The 19,883-nt window shown below is 43.3% G+C and overlaps 1 protein-coding gene and 1 long non-coding RNA gene across 3 annotated transcripts in view; one reads left to right on the top strand and one right to left on the bottom strand.

Annotated features, from left to right (window-relative positions):
• The window catches only part of ARID1A (AT-rich interaction domain 1A), an 87,496-nt gene that overhangs the window by 44,877 nt on the left and 22,736 nt on the right, over positions 1-19,883 (top strand). The window lies entirely within an intron of this gene.
• On the bottom strand, positions 77-8,862 carry LOC141563917 (uncharacterized). Its single transcript, XR_012488535.1, has 3 exons — positions 8,773-8,862; positions 2,718-2,813; positions 77-547 (listed from the first exon to the last, which is right to left on the bottom strand). It is a non-coding gene; the product is annotated as an uncharacterized LOC141563917 (long non-coding RNA).

Raw genomic sequence — 19,883 nt, 5'->3', positions numbered from 1 at the left:
ATTGCTAAAAAGTAGTTATGACTCCAGATGTGAATTGTACAAGTTATGCTTTCAATAGACAAATAATCTGTAGGACAGGTGTGTGTGTGTGTGTGTGTGTGTGTGTGTGTGTGTGTGTGTGTGTGTGTGTGTGTGGAGGGGGGGAGGAATCCATTTTTGTTCTTTTAGGGCTCTCTCCCAGCTTTTGTGTTCATGTGTTATTTCCTTATCTCATTGACACATGGTGAAAATGGAGTAGTGAAATTCTTGTGAATATTCTGGAATTTTGTTAGATTGAGTGTCTTGATAAGTAGGCCTGAGAGACAACATCATAGTACAGTGGGGATAGAGCCCATGCTGTGAATCAGTAGGGAACCTGGATCTGAGTTGACTACTTGAGCTCACTTACCTCCTTCTTTGTATGAGGAGGGATTTGTAAACAGATAAACTGTTCAGATATAGATTGGATTAGATGGCCTGAGAGTCTGTAGTCTTGTGTCTGTAGAAGATTGCCAAGCTCTAAAGAGCTCATCCAGTTCCAAAATCTTGATATGTCTCAAATAAATGTCTAAGAGAGAAAAGTAAAATAGAGTTGGAAGTCAAGTGTTGGGAAGTTGATCTTCAATTACAAATATTATTTCGCTTAGATTTCAAAACTTTGTTCAGTTTTACATCTAAGAGTGTTTTCCAGATGTGTCCTCCATGTTTGCTTGGAATTGTTTATTTATTTGCTTTAGCAGAGTTTGAAGTCTTTCTTTTAATTACTTTGCAGGAGAATTTGCTTTTCTAAGAGTATGTAGCAAATGGTTGGGAGGCTTGACTTTACACAAAAAACTGTTTAAACAGTTACCAGACTTCATTTGGAGATGATAACAGAATTAGAGTGGGGGGAAAGGCTTGATTTCCCCCAGAAATAACCCAGAGTTTACATGACAGTCTATCATATAGACTATAGCATAGGACAAAGACACTAGAGAAATTCTTTTCTGATGTTGACCGCTATGAGGACTAGTATGGTATTAATAGCCAAGTAGGAAGTTATTTCCCTCCAATTAATCTGTCTCAATCCTTAACTTTCTCCTTGCTGAACTTTATAGGAATGTTTAACCTGATTTAGTTAGATATGTGTATGACCATGTGCTTATTATTTGAGGTGTGTCCATAAATCTTGGCAAGGTGCTTTGCTTTTTTTTTTTTTTTTTTTTTTTCCCTTAATGGAAAGAATTCAGACTTTTGCTTTCTTTATATCCTATCTTAAAATTAAACTGCTTCAGTGCCTAGAGGATATCTTAGCTCCAATATCTATTGAGATGGACTTTAGGGTCCTGGTAAGAATGACCTAGCAATAATCTTTCTGTTTTCATCCACAGAAACTCAGGTGTTAGCTTCCTCTTGGAGCTAAGGGGAGAGGTGTGTGCTTGGATTATCAGCCCGAGGGAATGAATGTTACCAAGTTCAGACTTCTCATGGATAGATCCAAATGGGTCATTTGCTTTGTGGTGGAAACCACATTGGGGAAGAACACCAGAGAGCCATCTGGGATGTGGGTTATTGACATCTTCTTATTGGTTGAATTTGTTTTTTATTCCCCTGGTCCTTGGAACAATATATAAACAAGGTTATTCATTTTTGAAACTTTGATTTGCTGTACCACACAGAGAATTTCTAACTTTAGCATCTACTCTCAAAGATGACTAATTTGAATTTATTCAGGGAGTCATCCAAGCCCACCAGTTCCTGTACTGTGCTTTCCTTGTGAGCGCCTTGCTAGTATCCATCTCCCAAAACTCATAGACAAGAAGGGAAGTGAAATTCAAAGATGTTTTTGCTTATTTTGTCTAGAATTTTAAAGAGACAAAATGAGTTTAGATATTAGAGGGAGTCTTTATATGATTTTGCTCAGATATTACCTAAGTAATATCTCCTTCCTCTTTCCCCCCAATTAAAAATAGCAATAAAAACTTTGTGTATCAAAGGAGTAGTTAGGACTTACCCATGCAATTACTGTTCAGGTCACCAACTTGAAAATAGTTTTATTATCAAAAGAAAAATTACATATCTAATATTTTTGGACAACTTGGTTGAATTACTAAACTGATAAAAGATTTTTGTAGTAGGACAGGTTTCCAAAATAATTTTAGGTAGGATTGAATTTCTCGTTTTCTACTTGGCAGTGTCCCCTACTTGGCAGTGTCCCCAGGAACAAAGGGTTGATTAGTGATCAGTCATTTACTTTACAAAAATGCTATTTCACCTTGGTCTTCCTTGTAATTAATAAGGAATTGGTATGTCTTTGGACAGACTAGTTGGAAATGTTAGCTCTTTGGGTAAGGTCTTATTTTGGAATATTTTTACCTAAAGAACTGGATCTAATATTTATTCAGCAAACATTTAAGTGTCTGCTATGTACAGAACTAGCATGCACAGATGAAAATTTTATATAATCCTTGACTTCAAGGATCCATAAAACTTTGACTGGATATATAAGAATAATGGAAACTCAGGATTCCTAAGGTTCTTGAGCTCTGGTGTTTAAGAGAGTATTAATGCTTTTGACAGAAATGGAGAATTTAAGGTGTGTCTGTTAGTTTAGGGAAAAGACACATTTAATATTGAATTTACATAGTTTGAAATGTCAGTAGAATTGTAGAATTTAGAGATTGACTGGGATCATGGAGAAAATCTGGTCCAATCTCTTCTGTAGATGAGAAAATGGATTTAGACACAATGTAAATTACCCAAGGTCCTCCAGTAGTAAAGAGCAGAATTGGGTTTCCACTTGTCCTCTGACTCTGGCTTCAAATTCATTGCATTTTTACTGGGCCATATTCCATCTAAATGAAAAATGTAAAGCATATAGTTGTAGATTTTGTACCTTCTCTCCATTTTTTGACAATTACTAGGTTGGTAGGATATTTGAACCCAAAAAAGTAGTTATTAATGGTTTGGTGTCAACTTAGAAGGAGGTTTCAGTGAAAATACTCTAGGGATGTGTCCTTGGCTTTGTACTTTTTATAACATTATGACTTGGATAGTAGCATAAATGGCATGCTGTTCAAACTTACAGATGGCAAATAAGCTAGTAGAGTTAGCTAACAGTTTGGATGCCAAAGTCAAGTTCCCAAAAGATCTAAACAGGCTAAAATATTGGGCCAAGTTTAATAAGGAGAAATTTAATGGGGCACTGAACTTGGACCCAAAAAAGATCAGAGTTCATATTTATCTTACACTTACTATCTCTGAGCTTTGGTTTCCTCATCTGCAAAATGGGGATAAGTCACTATAAGATTTACTTCTGAGGGGTTGTCGGGAGGATTAAGTGAGATAATGTTGGTAAAAAAGTTTAGGAAATTGTAACGTGTTGCATAAATGTTGCTATTATTGCTAATAAGGACAAATGGAAAGTCTCCTATTTGAATTCAAAGGATCAATAGAACAGGTACAAAATAAGGGAGGCGTAGCTATCTATATACACTTTGTCTGAAAAAGATCTAGGAATTTTAATGGATGGCAAACTCCATATGAGTCAACAGTGTGAAATGGCAGACACAAAAGCTAATTGGATGTCAGCCTGAAATGCCTAACTTCTAGGACTAGGAGGATAGTCCAGATATAGACTATAACCATAATCAGACTATATCCTAGAGAATTATATTTAGTTCTGGACGCCATGGTTACAAAAGACATTGATTAGTTGTAGAGTATCTAAAAGAGTGATAGATAGCCAGACTGATAGAAGACCTTGATATCATGCTATATAAAGAGTGTCAGTTGAAGAAATTTTCAGGTATTTTTCCTAAATTCATCCTGATGAATGGTAGTTACTTTGAAGTATTTGAATAGCTATTTTGTGAAAGAGGGATTAACCTTGTTTTGCTTGGCCCCCAGAGACCAGGAACACTGAGGAGAAGGGTCAGATTTAAGCTTATTGGTCTAAGGAAAATTGGTTTTAGTGGGTTTCCTCTCACTGGAGGTCTTGAAGCTGGATGCTACTTTGCTGTAGAAGGGACTTTGGCTCATATTTAAAGATTGAAATACATAACCTCTGAGGTGCCTTCCCACTCTGGTGTTTCGTGGAAAGGAATACAAATATTTGAGTCCTCTACATGAAAGTGATGGTTGAAACTGTTAGAATGGCTGAATTGTTTAGTAAGGGGAGAGAGAATGAGAGGGGCTAGGGTGGAACTTTGGGAATTCACTGGGTATTGTAAAAGAAGAACAGTCAAAGGGAGATAACAGAGGTGGATCATCCATATCAATCTTAAGGGATTCACTAGAATATAATGTCTCTAATGCCTAAAGGCTTGTGTATGGATTGATGCTGGGGCAGCCAACAATAACACATACTTTATCTTATCATGGAGAATGAATGAGTTGAGGATGGCTTATTGGATTTGGCAAGAAGCAGGTCTTTGGGGAATCTTCTTAAGAAAGTAATTTCAATAAAGTAGTAGACACTGAAGCTTGATTATAAAGGGCTGTGAAAGAGAATGGGTAGTGAAGGAACTTGAAGGTAATTGTTATTAAACTAACTTTTATAAGAAGTTTGATATTTTTTTAATTAAAAAAAAAAGAAGTTTGATAGAAAGAGGAAAAATTATAGCTAGAAGGCGCAGTATAATATCAATTAGAGGTTTGGTTGGGTTCTACTTATTCCCAGATGGGGGATTCTTAAAAAGGGGGAAAGCCAATGAAGAGAAATATTGAAAGTGTGGAAGAGGGAGGGGATAATGTGGAACCAGAGCTCACTAGGAGCTCAAGATAGATACTAAAAGGAGATGAACTTAGATTGGGCCCATCTCAGTGTAAAAGAGAAGAGGGATTGAAGTTTTAAGTGCCTGCTTAATTTTGGGTGTTCTGGCACTTGATCCACTTGATGGATCTAGATGTCAGTTAACAGTATTCTCAGATCCAAGGAGCTTATGTTACGGGGGTCTGGAGAAAGGACACCAAAAAGACACACCTTCTGTGACTATCTAAGGTTAGAGGATGGGCCAGGTAGGGAAATATAATCAGCACTCTACTTTTTTCCCCCCTGAGGCTGGTGTTAAGTGACTTGCCCAGGGTCACACAGCCAGGAAGTGTTAAGTGTCTGAGACCAGATTTGAACTCCTGAATTCAGTCCTCCTGAATTCAGGGCTGGTGCTCTATCCACTGCATCCTCTAGCTGCCCCCCTAGCACTCTACTTTTTGCTGGTGGACTACTGAAAATGAAAACTGAAATTTAGTAAAGGAAGTCCTTATCTATCCCAAACTTCAGTTTTGCTAATAGTTTTTTTCTTCTAAACTTAAAGAATTAAGTCTTTCCAGCCTCCTGATGGAGGTTCATATGAACAACAAAAAGAGCAACTGAAAAAAAGGGTCCTAAATGAGCATGGATTTGAGGCCAAAAGAGCCTTGTCTCTCGTCTTACAGGTGAGGAAAGTGGAGCTAGGGGTGGGGGGGAAGAAAGAGGGAGACCTTGTTCAGTCACTCAGGTAGAAGAAGCCAACACCTGGGTCTCTCATAGTAAAGCCAAGGCTCTTTCCACTATTACTACACTGTCTCCAGCTCCTTAGACAACTTGAGCCTAAATAGCTGTTAGTTTATCTGCCCTTTCCCCCCCTACCCTCCTTCTCCTCTTCACCTTTTCACCAGTTCTGTGTAAATGTTGCAGCCCCACCACCCACACCTCTCTCTGGGAGGATATAAGCTTCCTTGAGATCAGACACTGGTTTTTCTTTTGACCTGTTTCCAGTCCATGGCACATGATAGGCATTTAATAAATGCTTGTTAAAGGAAGGAATGAATTTATCAGAGTAGAGGTTTGGACCTGGCTATGGCAACCTTTGCCCCTCACCGCTCTTCTCTTGAGGCTTGGGCAATACTGTTGTTCCCCATTAGGGACTTGGAACCCCAATATTCATTAATAGGTGACTTTTAATGACAGTGGGGGTGGGAATAGGGAACTCCCTCGTGTATTGTAGAGAAGATCTGATTCCAGAAGACCTGGCCTCAAATGCAGTTCAGATACTTCAGGTCTTTGTTCTGATCAAGCCTCACTGTCACTCAACCTCTGGGAAGGCTGAGTCTCACTGTGGCCTTCAAAAGCCCTTCTGGCTCTAAATCACCAAAATGGTGATTCTGTGACCCAGGGTCAAACCCTTGACTTTGAACTTTACCAGCTGTGACCTTAGTCAAATCACGTCTCAACTGTGCACTTCCATCACATATATAAGATACTTTGAAAATCTGAGACTTTTTTAAAGACAGTAGTGACATAATAGAAAAGGACCCAGAGTTAGAAAACAGCTACTTGTAACAACTTCAGTCTCCCTGTTGTTGGTTCAAATGCTAACAATGTCTTTGATCAGAAATTCTTGAGACCCTTCATTTTTGCCGCTCAGCTTGGTGAGCTGCCCACTATTGGCTGCCATCTATGCCTTGATACCTGCTTTCCCCCTTAAATATAAAAAGGAGAAAAACTTTGGAAGGGCGAGCAGATCTGCAGTATGTGGTGCTCGGAGGAGAGTTAAGTTAGGTCTGCTGTCATTCCTGTCTTTTCTTTTGTTTCCTGTCTCTTGGAGAGGTCTCCCTTCTTCTCTCCCTGTCTCCATCCTTGCCTCTCCCCTGCCCTGCTCTCTTCTTCTCCTCTTTTTGTTTCTGTCCTCTCAGTCTCTCTCGTCTCTGTCTCTATCTCTTCTCCCTTCTTCTCTCCTTCCTTCCCTCCCTTCTCTCCTCTCCTCTCCCTCCACCCCCTCCAGCAGGGAGTCTGTTTTTAAAATTTAAATTGGATCTATGTGCAGGAAGCTTTTCTCTTACTCCCAGGTTAGGACCTGGTTCCTTTTAGGTTAGGCCACGTGTTACCTCTTCTTAAATTGGGGCCTTGGAAAGGAGCTTCCCCAGCTCCCACCCTGCTCTGCCCCATCCTGGACGCTGACCATGCCTTCTTCCTGCCCCTGGCTCTATGGCCCACTCAGCCAGTGAGACCCGCGAGTCACTAACTGTTTACCAAGCACCTACTGTGTGCCAGGTACTGTGCTCCAGAGCAAGGCCAGAGACGCCGCAGCTTGCTTTTACTCAGCTTCTTGCTTGCTGCTGCCTGGGTTTGAGTTTGTGCTCGCAGCAGATTATTGTCTGCTTGTTCCAGGGCGCGTTTCCTGTTTCTATTCTAGTCGCTGGTGGCTCGGCTCGGCTTCCTGCCTGGATGTGTCTCTCAGATTCCTCTCACTGAAACCTTTTGTTTTATTAGCAACAATCTCAGTTTGAAAAGTGACTGAGATCACCCCGTGAGGGCTCCTTTGAGGTGAGCTAGCCCCAAGGTGGGCCACAGGTGCCTGGGAGGAAGAAGCTTTGGGGTTGGGGCCTTGTTCTTTTGTTTGCCCCAGCCCTGTACAGGGCCAGTGGGTGGTTCTTTGTTTAATCCGGAAATGGGTATAAGGAAGAGAGTTGTGAACTTGAAGAAGCACAAACATGCTCTCTCTCCCCCCCACACACGTTAGCTCAAGAGTGGAAGGGCCTGTCCCAAGTGGGCCAGATAGCGAGATTGTGTCCTCTAGGCCCCCGCTTTATCTACTATGGGAAACGGCTAGAATGTCAACCTGGAAGGGGCCTTAAAACAAAATGCTTGCTCAGAAGAGACCTTAAAACTAGCCTGAGCCAGAAGGACTTGCTCAGAAAGGTGAGATTCAATGTTCTTCCTCCCAGAGCCTCCCCCAAACCCAAGGGACATGGGAGTCAGGTGGATTTTGGAATCAGAACAGCAGTGTGCTGCCCTTCACAGCAATGCAGCCTGCTGGTAGAGAGCATGTGCTGACTCAACCTTCCTGCCCTCCAGAGCGGGCAGAGGGCAGTGAAGCTTTGTGGACCTGGTGGCTGACTTTGTTTGGATGTCGGGGTGCTTCCTTCCTCAACTCTGAAGGAAAAATACTTGTTTCAGCCCAGTTGCTTCTTAGAAGTTAGTTGGGGGGTGGGCAGCGAGGTGGTCTCCTTCTAGAATTCTTTGTCCTTGGGAGCAGAACTGCTGGGTGCCCCAGAAGCAACAGATGGGTCTGTTCCAAAGAGCCATAATGGAATCCCCAGGGATTCCAGGTAGACTTGCTGGGTTTAACCCAGCTCCCCTGAGAGAATTCAGGGAGCAGTGGGTGATTAATCTTATTGTTTTTAATCAGACCTTTATTCTAGAAAAAAACCTCTTATAGAGGATGTTGAGTTTCCCAAAATACTGAGAAATGACTTCTCATACTTGAATATTCTAGCAACCTTTGACCTCAGGGACTGGCAATCAGGTGGCTTCTTTAACACATGGAGTAAGCCATGTTGCCATGGAAATGCTGAGCCATCTTCCCCCCCTCCTCAATCTCTTTCCCCCCACCACTTTCTCTTTCTTCCCCTGCTGATATTCTCATTTTTACAACACTGACAAAGTTCCTCAATGAAGAACAGATTCTAGCTTCATCTATTGTCATGTTCTAAGATGAGCAGCAGAACCTTGGGTCTTGTTGCCAAGCTGGTATCTTGAAATTGATTCAACTAATGGGGAGCAGGACCTTTCCATTTCCCCTTACATAGGAATACACAGAAAACACTGATAGTTCTCTGCCCCCCCCTCCAGATTGAGGTGAACTGTTCTCCTTCTGGCCCAGAAGGACCTTTTAAGTACACCGTTGACTCTGACATATATGGCACTTATTTCTGATATCATCGAAGCAAAAATTTTGGTAAGAGCATTTTTTCTTCCTGGACATTTCTAAGAGTAAATATTCCCCCTGGATTGCTCCTGGAATTATAGAGGTAGCTGATACGTTGTCCTACCAAATAATGTTGTGACCAAGCCCGAGATAAGGGATTCTTCTGTGTCCCATCTTCCTCCTCCATTCGTTTTCCATCCTCTCTCTCTGGAATGGCATTATGATGTAATAATTGTTTGAGATGATGCAAATGTTCCTAGAGCCTGAACTGAGCACTGTACTCCTCCCTTCCCTTCCCAAGACAGCCAAGAGGAGCTCGTGTCACACAGATGGTGAGAATATGTGCACTGAATGTGGGGATGAGGGTCAAGAGGGATTTGCGCCCCCAAAGCAGCACTGACGTGGGGAGATTCCTACTGGGAAATGTTCCCTGCTGGGTTATGAAGAGGATTTCTCCCCTCTAAAATAAATCCCATCTCATGTCATTTTCACCTATGTGAGGAAGAGTGGGGCAGAATCAGACCGCATACAAGCGTTCGCTTTTCCCCCCTCCACAAACCTCCCATTGGCACTGAGGTGGGCTTACCTGCCTATAGATCCTTCTGGGCCCCATCTCGTGGTTCTGACACAGTCACAATGGGCACTCACTGTGCTTGTCACCCGGGTTAGCTGCAAAGTTTCCCTCAGGCCCATGCTGTTGGGATAAGAGATAAGGGATCCAAATAGGATCCCAGTTGAACCTCTCTAGAGGCACCTTTCTCTGACCCCTGGTGCCTTTACTCCAGAATATGAGTGGGGTACTAGGAAGTATACTCCAGGGGAAGATCAGGTGAAGCCAAAATTTGTTGGACGTGAGCATGGGCAACTTTGCCATCTAGAAAACATGTTGTCACAGTTATCAGTGGGGCTTGTGAGACTCCCCAGAGGGGAATGAGCTTTGTACAACCCCTTCTATGTGGTGGGCATTGTGCTAGTGCTTTACAAACACCCTGAAGAGTAGATGGGCTGGAACCGGGGACACAAGAGGCCAAGTTCTTCTCTCCACACAAGTGTTCCATCATTCTCCTCTTTGTGGCCACTCTGCCTCCTCCTGTGCCCAGGCCCTGGCCAGCTACTAGTTTGCGAGGGTCTGCCCAGCACCATTGGGTTAAGGAGCTTGGTGATACCTGAACTGGGACAGGCCACGTGGGCTTCAGAGGGACAGCGGAGAGCCCCTTGTCCAGTGGGACATACTCTTCTGCTGCTTCCTTCCTGCTGGGACTTGGGGAAAATCTTGCTCCATACATACTGGCTTTGAAGCTACTTGCTCACTCTCTGGACCAGCCCTGACCCACATAGAAATTTAAGATTGTTTTTGACAGAGTGACCCCAAAAGGTGCTGCCCATTTGGGCCGTGATGTGGTTTTCTGATGTTGGGAAACAATGGGAAATCTTAAGGTAGAACAGAAAGAAGCTAGAAAGTGTGTTCTCAAGAGGCGCTGTAGGAGGATGACCCAGTGTGGATGGGGGGAAGAAACTGGCCCCTTTTTCCTAGGAGCCCATGTAGAACTAAGGAGACATGCCTGAGCCTGGGGTTTTCCCCACCGAACCGCCCTCCTGGCAGCCACGAACAGGCCATGTGCAGTTCTGTTTCTTCCTCCCTGTGAGGCAGCTAATGCCCAGAATTCTCTTTGCAGGGTTGGGGAGAATACCTACTTTCTGTCCATTGCCAACCTGCATGATTGTGTTTGGTGTTCATGTTTTATTGGTTTGGGGAGGGGGAAGGAGGGGAGATGTTGAGCAGAGGCACTAGATGTGATTAAAGCTCCCACTGAGCAGATCTGTGGGAGCAGAATATCGACCTATGAAAAATCAATGGCTGCTGCAGCAGCCGAGCTGGCTGTTTGTAGGAATGTAGTCAGCCCCATGCCTTTCTTTTCCCTTTTTCCCACCTCTGTCCCATCCCCAGCCTTCACCCAGAAGACTAGACCCATCTCAGAAGATTTGCAGACGTAGATTAGAACAGTAGGTTCTTGTATTTTTGCAATTAGATTGAAATTCCTCCTGTGACGTGGAGCTCCGCCTCCCAACAGCCTCTTTTCCAAATGCTCCTTCCCTGCACTGCAGTTAGAACCAATGGCTTCTATAGTGTGTTTAAAATCCATCTGGAAGGGTGAGCTTTTTAGCCTTAAATGTGAGAACTGAATTCATGGTTTCTCAAATATCCAGGACCCAGTGAGTAGAGTTGCCCAAGTTGGTAGGAGAGTGTTGACATTTCAGGGACAGGCAGGAAGGGGACAAAGATTGAAGGAAGGAGAAATCAGCTATCCATAATGGTGAGATTGAATTAAAGGGGTTGTCAGAAAGTTTATATTTCTGTTATTTTCATAGACCCAAGACCAGGAGCTTCTGGCAGAGAATTGGTAGTTCTTTGCAAGATTTTTGAATTTTCTTTTGCTTTTAATATTTTTCTAATATTATTTAACTTTCAAATCTGAAGCTATTCTCACATAGTACTTCTTTTCTAAGCAATCAGTCCTACATGTATAATAATGCTTCTGGGTCAGAGAAATTGGTTGTCTGAGTGTATTGGGAGAGAGCTGTGCTGCTCATGGGCTTCTGTTGTCCCTTGGCTGGAGCACTACCCTGGGGACCAGGAAGAATTAGCCTGACTCTTGCCTCTATTTAATTTTCTTAGGTAGTGGTAGAAATGTGTTAGCTGAGGGGGGGTAAGCCAAACTTCCCCACCCAAGATGCAGTCTAGAAGCCATGATCATGATAGTTGATGCCTCCTACCTAGCATAGCCTTCCCCTTGAGAATGAAATTACATTGAGTTCAGTGTTTGCCCACTCTGTATCAAGCTAGCCAAAGGCCTAGAAATTTAAAATCTAGCCAAACTGGAAATTTGAGATTTAAAAATAAATCACATTAGCTATAAGCCAGGGGAGTCTCCTCAGTCATACTCTGTCCCTTAACCAAACTGGCCATGCTTGAGCATTGGAAGAGGAGTTGAAATGAGAATAAAGAGGTAATTCTTAAAGTTGAGTCTGAGCTATGGATGAAGACTGAGTCGGTAGAAGTCGGGGGTCTGGGATGGAAAAGCAATGTGTTAGGGAGGGCCACTTTGGCCCCGGGAAGCACTGCTGACCCTACTAACTAACTTTAGAGGTGAGCAGAGAACTGAGGTTCACATCTTAATTTCATGCCTTCTTGACCTTGGCCTGGCCATTTATTCTCTGTAGACCTTTGTTGCTTCATTTAATAATAATAGCTAGCATTTATATAGTGCTTGCTGTGTGCTGGGGGATGGGTACTGTTTATTATATCCCCATTTTACCATTGAAGAAATTGAAGCAGATAAGGTGAAATAACTTGTGCAGGATCCCACAGCTAGGAACTAGCATCTATGGCTTGATTTGAACTCAAATCCTTCTGACTCTGGAACCAGCACTTTACCCCACTGTACTACCAACTGCCTCATCGGGGGAAAAAGGGGAAAAAAAGAAGGTTGAATGAAATAAAGCTCCTTTCTAGTTCAGATCCTATGGTTAATTGCTTGTGAACACATGAAGGAAAGGAAATGTATGTAGTGGTGCAGGGAGGAGAGGAGGGAGAACTCTCCATTCTCTGCCCACCCTCCTCTGAGCCCTCCTGGGGCTACAGATGAACTGAAGATAGACTAAATTTAAAAGATGGGGACATTTTTCCTATGACATGTTGGTTTAGAATGGTTTGATCTTAGAACTGGACTTTGTATTGTGATCTCCAAGCGTACATCCTTTTTCCCTAGCAGTACTGAGCAGTAGCTCTCTTCGGTCCAGAGCTTTCAGGGCTTAGATCACAGGCCAAATGGGGCTAGGGAAGTAAGGCATTGTCTAGTTCAAAGAGATAAAAGGTACTTCCCTTATTCTTTGATTTTCTTATCCAATATTTCTTTCTCATATTTCTAGAAAGCGAAATTTGGGATGGACCCCACTTTTCCTTAGTCAGTCAATAAAACCATGACCTTGAGTTTTTAGAGCTTCTTGAAGCCCCCCTTCCCAACTTCCCCTCCATGCCCTCAGCATTCTAGGAACAAGATTCAAACCGCAGACTTCTGGGCCTTCATCAGATCGCCAGAAGGCGCTAGGAAGCATGATTCCCTTAGCCTTCCCACAGATAATCTGTTACAGAGGGAAAGAAGAGGGTTCTTGGTGATCTTGTCTTGTACTGTTTCTTGAATATGACAGAAGTTGCTAGAAAGCTTTTAATGGTTGGGGTTTATTCACTGAAGAGGTACCTCTTAATCCAGGGCATGACAGTGTCAGTGACCAGGGTTGGCCCCAGACAAACATGTGAGTGCCATGCCCCTTCTTAGCATCTTTTAGCATTCTCACCTAGAGGGACCCCCCAAGAATGAGAGCAGAGCCAGAAGTCTGGATGGCGGATGAGACCATTGGATTGGTTTTTAGGGCATGGATGGTGACTGATTTGGAATAAACCACCCACCACTTGGAACAACAGTACAATGACAGAAAAGCTCGTGAGTCCTTTCCAGTCTGGAGGGTGATCAAACCACTCTTGGAAAGAAAGGCTTTGAACCTCTGTTGCCCTGGAACCTAAATTTAAAGGGGATGATGGCCAGCACTTATCTGTCGTGTGCTTAACATGCATATTCTTATTTACCTCCCACCTTTGGAAGGAAGGAGATGCTACCGATTCTATTAGTTTCGTTTTCCAGATGAAGAAATAGGCCCAGAGAAGATAAGTGACCATGGGGGTGAGGGAGGTGTCCTACAAGAAGCATGTAAGTATTTGGAGATGGCATTTCAGGTCCAGGCCTCAATTGGTTTTTATCTTGTGCTGACCACACTTAGCTCAGTCGAATCTAGATACTCTCTTGTTTCTTGGACACTGGCATTCCAAAAGAATGAGGGGGAGTATGTGTGTGAGCTGGGCAACACAGTGGTCAGAACACTGGTCTTGCCGTCAGGAAGACTTGAATTCAAATCTAGCCTCCGACACTTCCTAGTTGTGTGACCCTGGGTACTCCACCATTTGCCTCAGTTTACCCATCTGTAAAATGAGCTGGAGAAGGAAATGGCAAACCATTCCAGTATCTCTGCAAAGAAGACCTCAATGGGATCATGAGGAGTTTGGCCAATTGAGGTGACTGCAAACGTGTGTGTGTGTGTGTGTGTGTGTGTGTGCGCGTGTGTGTGTGCGCGTGCGTGCGTGTGCATGCGCGTGTGCACGCGCTTGCATGTATTGTCTATTGTTCATTCCCAAGGAAGGAGGTTTGATGAACCACTTCATTGTCTGCCAAATGTTTCCTTATAGTTGGCATAAATATTTACTGCTACAGTCTAATTCATTTCAGCCTACATTTATTAAGCACCTATCTAGTGAAGTAGAAATAACTTTGTGTTCTTGACGGCTGTGCCAGCATCAGCTCTGCCAGCTATCAGGAATAAGAGAGGAAAACCCTGAGTTTGGAGTCAGAGGATCTTCAATACGAGCCTCTCCTGCTTTCCTTTTTCACAGCCTCTCTTAGCTTCAGTTTTCCTCATTTATGAAAAGCCCTTGCTAAGCTGGAAAGGCTCTGGGTCCTGGCCATAACCTTATTTATCCAAGGTCTAACCTGTCTGACTTAAGAGACCAATTCCTAGAGGGCTTTCTGGGGTGATAGTTTTTGGCCCCAGAAATTCACAAAGGCTTCCTTGGATGGTGGTGTGGCTTTTACTGTTCCCAGCAGTAAAATAATGGACTTGGGGACATAAGTACAGAGGAAAATAGAAGCCAAGCACTGTCTTCTCTCATGGAGCTTACCTAGCTAGTTTAAACTTTTTTTTAAGTCTGGGCAGCCTACTAGTCTGTTAATCTTATCCTTTCTGCTTCATGTCAATTAAGGCTCTCGTCTTCCTTTCGGAGTGCTTTTTTCAGGGGTCCTATTTTCCAGCCAGAGAGTATAGAAATTACTGCCTACCCTGATTTCCAATTTCTTGGGCTGGAATGAAAGAGACTGACAGATTTCGACACCTGCGATCAAGTCTGAGTGTATTTTAAGTCTTGCTTCCTCTCAGGTGCTAGGATTTCGGTGGGTTACTTGTTTGACTTGCAGAGAGAATGAAAGGCCTACGAACACCTTCCAACAGTTGTTTGTGTGGCAACACATGGGAGAATTCAGGAAGTAATGAAGGGAGGCAAAACTACTTCATAGCTGAAAGGATTCGAGAATGCCATGGGGTGGTGGAGTTGGAGTATTAGGAAAGCTTTGTTTCTAGAGACTGGGGGAAAGCCCTGCTTTAGCCTAGACTTTAGGCCTCCCGGTTGATATTGCCTAAGGGGTCGGATATCCCCCACTGTATCAAGTCTGCAAAGGAAACATTTTCCAGACCTTCTTTTGCATCATCTTGTCTTGAAAACCAATTCATCCTGCTCGTGCCAGAACTTGTAGCTCCTCCCCACGTGAAGTACAGCCGTGTGATTTCAGGCATGGTTTTGTTGTGCTGTTAAGAGAAGGTGTTAGCTCCTGAGTAGTCCCTGCTTGTCAGTAAAGGCTGACAAATCCACGCTGGCATTTACTGGGGACAGGCAACCAATCACAGCTGGAACGGTTATCGTCTCGGAGTCCCTGTGGGCTTCCTCTATCAGGTCACATCCCAAAATAACACTGGGCAGTATTTCAAGTGAAGAAACGAAGGCTTTGGGGCTGCAGCCAGCCTGGAGTGTGAGATTCTGTGTGAAATAGTTGGACTTGCTCCAGTGCTTTTGATCTGCATGGCAGATGAGCAATAAAATGCATAAAACACATTGGAAACACGTGAGGAAATTCTCCTGGCCCTACCATTTCCTTAGGGCTGGCAGGGTATTCAGCCAGCTGACCTTCACCTGTCTCGCAGCAGGGTTGGCCTGCCTCAGGATAGAAAAGGAGATCCCCATTTGCTGAGGTGTTTTGTATCTATTTTGGGTTGTTGTTTTTTTTTTTTTTTTTCTTTGCCAAGGGACTGCCTGTATTTCTTCTAGAAAGATCCTATCAGAGGGTCTATTGGAGAACCCCCCTTTGATTAGGAAAAAGCCAAAAGTAGGATCTACTCCCCTCGACACTTCCCTCTCTGTGTGTGTCTGCACTGCTGAGATGGCTGTGAAAAGCTGAATTGGTTGGGCACCTTTGGGTCTGACTCAACACCAAGACATCCGGCTTTTGTGCAAGAGAAGACCTGAATAACTGGCTTTTTGTTGGGTAGAAAGCGGGGCGTGTCCTGTGCCTGAGGATGCCTGCCCGTGTTGGTAGAGGGGAAGCTTGCTCCCTTGTGGGATGTGACAGCTCTTCCCCCCAGGAAAGTTGGTGATTCCCTTTGTACCTAAGATAGGTCGGTGTTGCCTCAAGGGCCTTCACGGCCATCGGTGTGGATGGTCTAACCCCTCTCTTGTTGCAGAGGGGATATTGAGACCCAGGGAGATTGTAACTCACCAAACTTTCACACAGCTGATTAATGACAGAGCTGTGGCCCGCATCTGGGTCTCCTGAGAAGGCATCATCTGTGGGGAACAGAGCAGTGGGTTGATTTGAACTGGAAGACGTGGGTTGGAATACTAGCCTGGCTACCTGAGACAAGACACTGAGTCAGGGTAGGCCTTCCCCTCTGAAGATTGATGGGCTTGGACTCGAAGTCGCTGAAAGCCCTGGCAGCTCTCCATGAGGCCTGAGATCTGATTTCCAGCCCTCTTGCCATCTAGTACCTCTGGGTTGTACCAGATGGTCTCCAAGGTCTGTTTCAGACTTTTTTTTTTTTTTTTTTAAATCTTACAAAAGTAGGCGACTGATGTGCAGCCGGCCTCACACCAACCAAAGAGAGAAGGGAGCCTACTGAGCCTGTGGTTGTACTTGAGCTGCTTCTCCCCACTCAGATGTCCTGGTCCAAGACTGAGCTGCCGTTGACAGTGTTTTTACGTTTCTTGGCACTTTTCCTTTAAGGAGCTCAGGACCCTTTACAAAACCTGACAGCCATCGTCACAGCTCCTCACTTTGAAAGAAGCAGACTATGGTGCCACATAAAAGCCTTGGAGGTTCTAAGACTTCAATCCCAGGGGCCATAAATGCTCACTAGGTTCTAAGACTCCATCCTGGAAACTCTGCTGGTTTTCTCCAGGTTCTTCAGAATCTTTATTTATGCTAAAGAAAAACTTATAAACATTTAGTTAGGTCCAGCACAAGTGGGGAATACCTGATTAATTATTACTCTGCACAGCTCCCCAGGAGCAGAGTGTGAAGAATTGTGTGCTTCCTCAAGTTGACATGCAGTCTTTTAATAACTACTTAATAATACTTTACTCTAGTTCCCATCTCTTCATCTTTTTTACAAGAATTACAGAGAAAAGATATATGTTTGTGATGAAATACCATTGTGCTTTGAGAAATGATGAACAGGATGGTTTCAAAAAACCTGAGAAGATTTATATGAACTGATGCAAGGTGAAGTGAGCAGAACCAGAACATTGTACACAGTAACAGCAGTATTGTACAGTGATCAACTGTGAGTGACTTAGCTATTCTCAGCAAGACGTTTCTGAAGGACTTATGATGAAAGATCCTGTCCACTTCTATAAAAGAGCTGATGAAGTCAATGTAGATTGAAGCATATTTTTAAAAATATATATTTGGGGCAGCTAGGGGGCGCAGTGGATAGAGCACCAGCCTTGAATTCAGGAGGACCCAAGTTCAAATCTAGTCTCAGACACTTAACACGTCCTAGCTGTGTGACCCTGTGTGTAAGCAAGTCACTTAACCCCAACCTTGGGGGGGGGATATATATATGTATATATTTATCTTGGGGTTTGGTTTTTTTGATGAGTGTTTTCTTCTGCAACATAACTAATATGGAAATATGTTTTGCATGACTGCACATGTACAATCTTATCAGTGTTTGCTCTCTTAAGGAAGGAGAAATTGAGTTTGGAACTCAAAAATTACCCAAAAAATGGATGTTAAAAATTGTTTTTACATGTAATTGAGGAAAAATAAAGCTATTCTTTAAAAACAAATAGTAGAGGAGACTTCACCAAAGAATTTGCTAAAATCTACTTATTAGAGCATTTCCAGGTCTACCTGTTTAGTAACTTTTTCACGAAAGTAATAGCTAATATTTGTAACATGCTTTATATATATTATCTAATTTAAGCCTTTTAACATTCCTATGTGGTAGATACTGCAAGTGTTGGTATTCTACTTTTTTTCAAAGGAAGAAACTGAGGCTTATGGGTTAAGTGAGTTGTCCAGGGTTTCACACAACTGATTAATGGCAGACACAGGCCATGTTCTAGGAACTTTACTTTTACTGTTCTGCCATATTGTGACTATGATCATTGCTTCCTTCTATAGAACCAAAGACAATCCCTTTCTATCTCCTTATTATAGGAGCTATCAAGTTATATTAGTTTTTGTTTGTTTGTTTGTTTTTGAGTTCAGAGATCCTTCTCCTTAACAGAAAGAACAGAAACTCTTAAGAATTAATCCCTTCCTTCTGTGTCCCAACTATTTCAAGCAATCAAATCAATCAAAAAGTGTTTATTAAGTACCTACTAGGTGCTGGGAAAACAACAGACAAAAATCATAATAATTCCAAGAATGGGAATTATTCCATCGTGGAAGAGACTCCCAGTGAGGAACATTGGTCATAACCTGAAAATTAGTCTTCTGTACAAAAGAAATATGAAGTAACTTGAGAGGGGCTCGCATATGAGAGGATCAGGAGAGGCTTTGTAGAGCAGGTGGGGTCAGAGCTGAACTGTGAAGCAAAGTAGGAATTCTTAAAGGTGGAGGTGCTTGAGGAGGGGAGTACATTCCAGACATGGTGGACACCACAAAGGACAAGTTTGGGAGGAGAGTCATGTCTGAGAAACAGAAGGAAGACCAGTTTAACTGCTTAGTAAAATGCAAGAATTAATCAATGAAATATTAAATATTTCCCATGTGCTGGACACCGAGCTGATTCTGAGAGAACAACAATCTCTCTCTGGGGAGTGTGTGTGTTGTAAGGAAGGAGATACATCCATATATAGATACATTGAAAATCCAGAGTAGGTGGAAGGTGCTCTTAGAAGGGAAAGGCATTAGCAGGTGGGTGGGATTAAAAAAGGTTACCTGCTGAATCCTAACAGAAGCCATGTTTTCTAAGAAGCCTAGGGGAGAAGGGGGAGAGCCAGGGCCCAGCACCGAATACAAGAGATAGAGTGTTGAAGATGGGATGGGGGGGGCAGGCTACCCAGAACATTGGAGAGGTCACTTAGGCAGCTGTGGAGGAGAGACCAAAGCCAGGCCAGCAATTGGAAGACTGGCCGTATTCTAGGCAGGAAGCGAGGGGACATGTGGAGAAATGAGAGCCTGGACCCTGATTAGGTATGTGTAGTAAGACCACGTGATTGAGGAAGACACCAAGAGGTCTGAACTCATGGAGCTGGGAAGAGGAAGTTCAGAACATAGTTGGAGGTCAGGGAGGTTTACATGTTGAGTGGTCATTTGATGTTGCTAGAATGGCATTCAAGGTAGCTAGGGGGGTGCAGTGGAGAGAGAGCGCTGGGACTGGATTTCAAATGTAAGCTCAGGCACTCGTTAGCTTTGTGACCCTGGACAAATTACTTAACCCTGTTTGCCTCAGTTTCCTCATCTGTAAAATGAACTGGAGAAAGCGGTGGCAAGTCACTTGAGTATCTTTGTCAAGAAAACCCCAAATGAGGTCACAAAGTCAGACACGGTTGAAATGATCGAATAACAAGAAGACTGGTCTTCAGAAGAGCAATGGGGTTGGACACATAGGTCTAGAAATCATCTTCTTGAGAGGATCAATAGGATCAACTGCAAGAATTTAGAGAAAAAGAGAAGAGGTCCCCATCTTGGGGGTAGATGTCTCCTGTTGGTTAAGGCCTGGGTAAAGTCCAAACAAAAGAGTCTGAGAAGGACCAGTCACACCCAGGGCTGAGCCAAATCCCAGGAACCTAAAGGAAATTGTAACCAGCAAAGACCTCCACATGCTCAGAAAGGATGGGAGGGATGCCTGTCAGAATGCTACTCTTAATCTTTTCTTGAGCCTCCCGTTTTCCCAAATGTATCCTTTAAAAAACCAACTAAATATATTTTTTGTTACCTTGGGTTTGCTCACCAGCCCAGCTCATTCTAGGCACTCCCGGGTGAGTCTTACACAATCCCACCAAACTTCTGTTTATTCACAGACTGATTTGTGTAGAATGCCAGTCTAGGTGATTCTCCCCGTCTTCCT

This window comes from Sminthopsis crassicaudata, chromosome 3 (assembly GCF_048593235.1).
Source record: "Sminthopsis crassicaudata isolate SCR6 chromosome 3, ASM4859323v1, whole genome shotgun sequence".
In the NCBI taxonomy this organism is placed as follows: domain Eukaryota; kingdom Metazoa; phylum Chordata; class Mammalia; order Dasyuromorphia; family Dasyuridae; genus Sminthopsis; species Sminthopsis crassicaudata.
The sequence above is the reverse complement of the archived record's forward strand: the minus strand, read 5'-3'. Positions and strand labels throughout refer to the sequence as shown.